Raw genomic sequence first — 8,937 nt, forward strand, 5'->3', positions numbered from 1 at the left:
TACCTCTATGAGTGTTCCATATATATGTATACAAACATATATATAAATTCAAATTACTGTTAGGTGCCAAATGCTCGTAGCCTATTAGCCTGAAAGAAATCACTGAGTATTTCTTGTAAGGCAGGCATGATAGCAACAAACTCTTTTAGTTGGTTTTGTTTTTATTATCTGAGAATGTATTTTGCTTTTATACTTTGAAAAGTATTCTGGATATAAGATTTTTGGTTGACCTTTTTTTTCTTTCAGCACTTTGGACATTTCATCTCATTGCTTTCTGGTCTCCATTGTTTGTTTGTTTGTTTGGCACAGAGTCTCCCTCTGTCACCCAGGCTGGAGTACAGTGGCACAATCTCAGCTGACTGCAACCTCCACCTGCCGGGTTCAAGCGATTCTTCTGTTTCAGCCTCTTAAGTAGCTGGAACTACAGGTGTCCACCACCACGCCCAGCTAATTTTTTGTATTTTTAGTAGAGATAGGGTTTCACCACATTGGACAGGCTGGTCTCAAATTCCTGACCTCAGGTGATCCACCCGCCTCGGCCTCCCGAAGTGCTAGGATTACAGGTGTAAGCCATCACTCCCAGCCCTGGTCTCCATTGCTTTTGATAAGAATTCAGTTGTTAGTGTTGCTGGGGTTCCTCTGTATATAAAGGGTTGTTTTTTTCTTGCTGCTGTCAACATTTCATTTCATTCTTGCCTTTCCACATTTGACAAGATGTTCCTGAATGTGGGTGTCTTTGTGTTGATCCTACTTGAAGTTCTGAAAAAGAATGTAAAGATTAATGTTTTCCATCAATTTTGGAAAATTTTCAGCCATTATTCCTTTGAACATTTTTCCACTGTTTTGTCTTTTCTTATCTTCTAGTATTGCCATTATATGCTTGCTGTGTGCTAAATGGTGTCCCACATTTCTCTGAGGCACTGTACTCTTTTTATTTAGGCACTATTATTCAGATTATATAATTTCTATAGATTTACCTTGATGTTGGTTGATTCTTTTTTCTTCCCATTGAAATCTGCAGTTGAGCCCATCTACTGATTTTTTTTCCTTTTAGTTACTATATACTTTAACTCTAGGATTTCCATTTAGTTCATCTTTATAATCACTTTTTTTTTTTTTTTTTTTTTTTTTTTTGCGATGGAGTCTCATTTTGTCGCCCAAGCTGGAGTGCAATGGCATGACCTCGGCTCACTGCAACCTCTGCCTTCCAGGTTCAAATGATTCTCCTGCCTCAGCCTCCTGAGTAGCTGTGATTACAGGCACACACTACCATGCCTGGCTAATTTTTGTATTTTTGTAGAGATGAAGTTTTGCCATGTTGGCCAGGCTGGTCTTGAACCCCTGACCTCAGGTGATCTGCCAGCCTTGGCCTCCTAAAGTGCTGGGATTACAGGTGTGAGCCACCATGCCGGGCCTATAATTGCTATTTCTTTATTGGTATTCTCTATTTGATGAGACCATGTCATTATATATTCCTTTACTTCTGTAAGCATGATCTACTTTAGTTTTTTACCTATATCTTTGAATAGTTGCTTTTGATAGGTCTAACAACTGTGCCCTCTTTCAAACAGATTCTGTTACCTTTTTTTCTTGGCATATAAGGAAAACTTTACTGCTTCTTTGCAGGTCTCATAATTTTTTGTGGAAAACTGGACTTCTAAGATAATATGTTCCAGCCACTCTGGATACTTATCTCCTTCTCTGAGGTTTGGTTTTGTTGTTGATTCCTTGTTTGCTTGTCTGTTTAGTGACTTGACTGGACTATTTCAGTGAAGTCTATTTCATATGCAGGGTAAAGCCTCTGTTTACTCTCCTCAGAGAAGGAGTGGGTCATGCACAGCAGCATTCCATCATGAAATGGAAGTGCTATATATGTGATACATATTTACCATATCCTATTATTTCTGTTCCTCTAAGAAAACCCTAATATTCCACTTCCCTTCCTCCCACTGTCTATTGTTTTCATCTTTATGTCCATGTGTACCCCCAATGTGCAGCTCCCATGTATAAGTGGTGGTTATTTGATTTTCTGTTTCTGCATTATTTTGAAGAGTCCATCAGCCTTTTCTCCCTTTAGGGGCATGACCTATAGCCATTCTAACTGTATCCTCTTTTTCTTGTTTGACTTCTGTTTTTCTTTTCTACATCACAAATTTCTATTTTTTATTCAAAGCAAGTAAAATAATTCCGTCTCACCTCATATCACTCAAACTGTAATAACCAACATATTCAATGAGAAGGGTTATTGAAAAGATGACTTTCTAATAAAATTTATGTGGTTAACTCTGATAATAGCCACATTTTCTTTCTCTGTTAAATGGATACTTTCCTTGAGTACTAATAACTATTTGACTCACTAATATAATTCACTAGGTGAATGGGAAATTTAAAGTATATTACAGTGAAGGCAATATGGAAATAAATAAGGTATGGTCCTTATCTTCAAACCACCCACATTGTTAGGAGGAAAACAGTTATGTGCACCATTAACTATTAATAAGAGAATGTATAAGAATGAGCAATGTAAGGTACTTTTGAAAAGCCTTATTCTAGAGGCTTCTGAATAAGATGTCTTTGTTATTGTGTGGCCACATTTTAAACTATATTTTTAGTTCCAATATTCAATAGATACAATTTTAATATGATGAAAAAATGCAAAATATACATCTCTAAGCCCCAAAAGCTGAAAATGTGGATGTTCTGGATTCTGGTTTTAAAGTAAACAAATTTCCACTTTTGTAGTATGATGGAATATTGGAATATAGGTTGAATATGAAGCATATTGCTTGGAAGTAGCTACGGCATGGGTATCTTAAACCACTGAGATTAAGGCTAGCAATATTTCCTCAGTGGCTGAGGAAAACAGTTTCAAAGCCAGGACATTAGCAATTTTGTCTTGTCTTAGTGATTGCAGAACTACATTAGAAGATGTAAGATATATATTTCAAGTAGTGATCCTATCAAGTCTAGGTAGGATAACTACACATCTCTAGAGCTTTTAATAAATTTGAGGAGACAGAAGAAAAAGCCACTAGAGATGAAAATGATTCCCCACACAATTCCAAAGCATTTTTTAAAGCAGAAAATTTAAAAAAATAAAAATAGACTAAGAAACATAGCTAATAAAATGCAATGGAGACTTTCACTTTCATCTAAGATACAGAAACAGGGACTCAATTTAGCCTCCTAATTGAAACAATTAAAACACTAGAAATATATATATATATATATATATATATATATATATATATATGCATGGCTTTCTAGACATTGGCTGTCAGGCATTAGACAGTGATCTCTGAAAAATGGAAAATAAAGGCAGTGAGACCGAGGATTGCTCCTATCTACTTTATTTTTAAAGTTTCTAGGAAGCAGCACCAGAAAAGGGAACCCAGGCAGATCCCAGCAGACTTCTTCAGTTGAAGAGACAGTGCAGAGAGTCTGAGAAGCCAATGGAACTAGGCTTTGCAGAGCAGAGTACTACAGAGACACAGCTGCAAGAAGCAATATGTTCCAGAGGTCTATTAAGAGACCTCTCTTGACTATTCAGCTGAGTACTTAACACATGATGTGAGAAAACTGCTAGAGTTGGAGAAAAAAATGCAAAGTGATCAGCGGTTGATATGTGAAATTAGTTTTTATGACCTAAGAATCTGTTTAGACTACATTGATGCTAACTGAAATCTTTCCTTATCTGTAAAATTCAGTGAATTTCCTCATCTGGGAAATTTTGCTATGTATTTTTATTATTAATTGTATAAATTTAAGGGATACAATTGCAGCTTTGTTGCATGAGTATATTACACAGTGGTGAAGTCTAGGCTTCTAGTGTAACCATCCCTCAAATATGTCCATTATGCCCATAAAGTAATTTCTCATCTCTCCTCCCCTCCCACCCTTCTGAGTTGCCAGTGTCTACTATTCCACATTCTATGTCCATGTATACATATTATTCAGCTTCTATTTATAAGTGAGAACGTGTGATATTTGACTTTCTGTTTCTGAATTGTCCACTCACCATGCATTAAATCCATGCCATGAATTTACAGAGTAAGGCCTTAATTCAAATCAGTATGTATGGTAGGCTATCCGCAGAAACAATATTGTCTCTGTTTCTTTCATAATTATATTTTGGATCTCTATTAACTATCTTTCATACGCTTATCCTTCTTTTAAATTACCTCAATGTTTTTTCCCCTTCTTATATTTCCTGGGTAATTTCCCCAAGTTTCTCCTCCACAACAGTGACTTTATTTTTTCTAAGTTTATTTTTTTCTGCTACTAATGCAGTCTTAAATTTTTCTAATAAAATTGTTATGCTATTTTTAAAAATATGTTTTCTAATTTATTTTGATCCTGGTTTATAATATTTTAATTTTACTTATTGTCTCTAGTTTTATGAAGAACAGGGATTTTTTAAAAAAATATCTTCTAGAATAGAAGCAGCTTTTGGATTTCTTTTTTTTTTTTGGATGGATTTCTTTTCCCTTGGGAAAACATTGTTATAAATTTTGATCAGATTTTTCTGATAACTATGTTTATTTCTTATATTTGATTGCAAAGTTCTTTGAAAGTTTTTATATGTATTTTTTTGTTTTCACAATCCCAGTTGTTCTGCTACTAACCCAATACATCTATTTACAAAAGAAGCTACATGAGTCTCTTTTTTCTCCATTTTTTTGTTTACATAGGCAAATTTTTCCTTACAATGTAAACTGTAATAATAGTTGAAACATGTGGTTTTATCAATTCTGTTTTACAGCAGCCTGAGAAGAGTGAAGAAGAAAGCACATAATCTGGTTATTTATAACCAGAAATTTGATCTTCCAAATATTTCACTTATATCTTGGGTTATTCTGTTTGGTTGGTTTATAATAATGGACTAGGGCCCAGATCTATTGAGTTGGACTAGTAAAGTGGGCCATTTTGAGCTGTGTATTACCTAATTTAAACTGTTCTTCTAATTCAAAATGAATTGAACTCACTAATTTTTAGAGAATCTATGGTCCACATAAAATTTTTATCTTCATAAGACCAAGCTTCAATTAGAAGTGTTCTACTGATGCTCGTAAAGTACATTCAGGTGCACGTACAGTGTACGATTCCTTTATTCAGACTTCCAACGTTCAATACCTTGCTTCCAAATCCAGGGCATTTTCTCCAGGTTGGTACTTTGAACTTCAAGAAAATAAAAAGGTTATTTGTAAATTTGTGAACATGACTGTATTAGGCTGTTCTCACCCTGCTAATAAAGACATACCCAAGACTGGGTGATTTATAAAGGAAAGAAGTTTAATTGACTCACAGTTCCACATGGCCAGGGGGGTGAAGGCTCACAATTATTGTGAAAGGCGAATGAGGAGCAAAGTCACATTTTACATGGTGGCAGGCAAGAGTGTGTGCAGGGGAACCTTTCTTTATAAAATCATCAGATCTCATGACAGTATCACCAGAAGAGCATGGGAAAGACCCGCTCCCATTATTCAGTTACCTCCCACTGGGTCCCTCCCATGACATGTGGAAACTATAGGAGGTAGAGTTCAAGATGAGATTTAGGTAGGTTCACAGTCGAACCATATCAATGACTTATACTCACACAAATTGGCCTGGGATTCGATGCTTAGAGGTTAGAAGCTTAATGGGAAAACTTTCCAGAAAAATAGTTTGTTTTAATACAATATAAACATGCTTCTGTGGTCAACTTTTTTGAAAATGTAAAATACAGGTTGAGAACACTGAAAGATACACTGGGAATTCATGTACTGGCTTAGTAGCTCTCCAACCTTGAGTATTTGGAATTCTGAAACATAAAACAAGGCACAAAGTATTGTCCAGAGATAATTAATTGACAGGCTCAAAAAAGAAATAGAAGATCAGAATAAAATCTATATAGAGCATTTTAGAGACTCTTCAGTGAAAAAGTTCAGATTTTATAATATAAGAGCAAGAGCAGGGAGAAGGTATGGAGGGTGTTCATTGAAGACAGCTGAAAGAATACCTTAAAATAATTAAGTTGGAAATGAACCAAAAACTAATTAGAATAAATGCCACCTCTTCTATATCTGTGAATACTTTTCACGCTTGGATTGTATTAGAAACATACAGGTACCTTTACATTATGAAGATTTGGTGTAGCATAACTCACAGAGGGACTTAAAAGGATGATAAGATGAAAATATTTCAGGCATAGGAAATAAGTGTATGGATTGAGAATGATAAACAGAAAAACTAAAGAATTTATCCATGTAACCAAAAACTATATATATATATACACACACACATACACATACACATTATTAAATATACTAAGAGAAGCAGCAGCAAGAACCCAGTAGAATATCATTTGCTCATATCATACATTCCATTATTTTGACTTGAAGTACTATGGGGTAGAATTTTTATCTTTAAATAAAACTATAATTCATCTTAGTGATCCCTGGAAATATCTAATGTGCATATAGTAGCCATAACACACTATGTATGACAGAATGTGGTAGCACAGTTTAATGATTTTATCACTAGGTATTTTTATCTCTTAATGAGACAACTTGTTTGCAAAACATGAAAAGATAGCATGGAGGCTGGGGAATGTAGAAGAGTGGAGACATAATTTGCTATTTTATTGAAATATTGAGTTTGGCTGAATTTTGTGCCTTCATTTCTGGCTGGAGGTGTAGAGGCTTGTTTTCCATTCTGTCTGAAGCAGTTACTTAGGAGATAGAAATACATCAATTACCTAGTCTATCCTCAAGGAGCTCATGTTTGTTCAAATAAAGACAGACATGTAGCTACACAAACATAAAAAGCATAAGATCAAAAGATTATATGGGACAGATCACTTCCAGAAAGCATTGGGAAATAATTATGGAGCCCTCATTAAGGAGTTGATGTTTGAACCAAGGCTTGATGAGTTTTTGACAGACATGGGCAGATACAGGGCAGAATATCTCAGAGAAAGGAGAGTGCATTAAAGCACATGGACAAGAAAGCCCAGAATGGATGAGGACAGGATGAAGAACACTAAGTCCAAGTAAATTAGGTCGGCTAGAATTGAGGGTCTGTCTAATGCTCTTAGAATAATCACAATGATACTTTCAAAATTTTCTATTCACATAATTTTGTGGTGTTAAGTATAAACCTCTACAATGCAAAATCTCTATTTTCTCTGCAGTAAAATTTGGTCATCACTCTATTTTTTTTGTAATTAGTATTGTTTCAAGCTATATTTAAGTTGAAAATGCTACAGTTAGTCACATCATTACAAATTCTATAAAACATACATACTCACATTTTATCACAACTTCACACAAGAAAATTTTGTTAAAATAGTCCTCAAACATAAAATCAATAAGTTCCTAAATGAGCCAAATGCTGCTAGAAAAAGTATATATTGAAATTATTTATTGACTGTACTTTATTAATAAATTTAATTTTCTTGTTACAAATAATTGGGTGATTTGGCCTCACTTTTCAAAGAAGCAATCTAGAGATTAATATTTCTCATAAAGCAGAGAAAATATAAATTTATGTAGACAACAATTTAAAAAAACACTTAAGAACCAATTACATTGAATTAAATTATGTTGAAAAATGATTAAACGCAAGAAACCTGTGGAAAGCAGAAAGTGAGTTTTGGGTACAATTAATAAAAGAAACACATATTACACCAAGCACATATGCTACCAATTCTAGTTTATATTGCATTAAATATACTGAGAAAATACAAAATAAATTTTTATTTTATTTTATTATTATACTTTAAGTTTTAGGGTACATGTGCACAATGTGCAGGTTTGTTACATATGTATACATGTGCCATGTTGGTGTACTGCACCCATTAACTTGTCATTTAGCATTAGGTATATCTCCTAAAGCTATCCCTCCCCCCTCCCCCACCCCACAACAGTCCCCAGAGTGTGATGTTCCCCTTCCTGTGTCCATGTGTTCTCATTGTTCAATTCCCACCTATGAGTGAGAACATGCGGTGTTTGGTTTTTTGTCCTTGCGATAGTTTGCTGAGAAGGATGATTTCCAGTTTCATCCATGTCCCTACAAAGGACATGAACTCATCATTTTTATGGCTGCATAGTATTCCATGGTGTATATGTGCCACATTTTCTTAATCCAGTCTATCATTGTTGGACATTTGGGTTGGTTCCAAGTCTTTGCTATTGTGAATAGTGCCGAAATAAACATACATATGCATGTGTCTGTATAGCAGCATGATTTATAGTCCTTTGGGTATATACCCAGTAATGGGATGGCTGGGTCAAATGGTATTTCTAGTTCTAGATCCCTGAGGAATCACCACACTGACTTCCACAATGGTTGAACTAGTTTACAGTCCCACCAATAGTGTAAAAGTGTTCCTATTTCTCCACATCCTCTCTAGCACCTGTTGTTTCCTGACTTTTTAATGATCACCATTGTAACTGGTGTGAGATGGTATCTCATTGTGGTTTTGATTTGCATTTCTCTGATGGCCAGTGATGATGAGCATTTTTTCATGTGTTTTTTGGCTGCATAAATGTCTTCTTTTGAGAAGTGTCTGCTCATATCCTTCACCCACTTTTTGATGGTGGTGTTTGTTTTTTCTTGTAAATTTGTTTGAGTTCATTGTAGATGCTGGATATTAGCTCTTTGTCAGATGAGTAGGTTGCGAAAATTTTCTCTAATTTTGTAGGTTGCCTGTTCACTCTGATGGTAGTTTCTTTTGCTGTGCAGAAGCTCTTGAGTTTAATTAGATCCCATTTGTCAATTTTGGCTTTTGTTGCCATTGCTTTTGGTGTTTTAGACATGAAGTCCTTGCCCATGCCTATGTCCTGATCTTTGACAAACCTGATGAAAACAAGCAATGGGGAAAGTATTCCCTATTTAATAAATGGTGCTGGGAAAACTGGCTAGCCATATGTAGAAAGCTGAAACTGGATCACTTCC

The sequence above is a fragment of the Pongo pygmaeus genome, chromosome 9 (assembly GCF_028885625.2).
Source record: "Pongo pygmaeus isolate AG05252 chromosome 9, NHGRI_mPonPyg2-v2.0_pri, whole genome shotgun sequence".
In the NCBI taxonomy this organism is placed as follows: domain Eukaryota; kingdom Metazoa; phylum Chordata; class Mammalia; order Primates; family Hominidae; genus Pongo; species Pongo pygmaeus.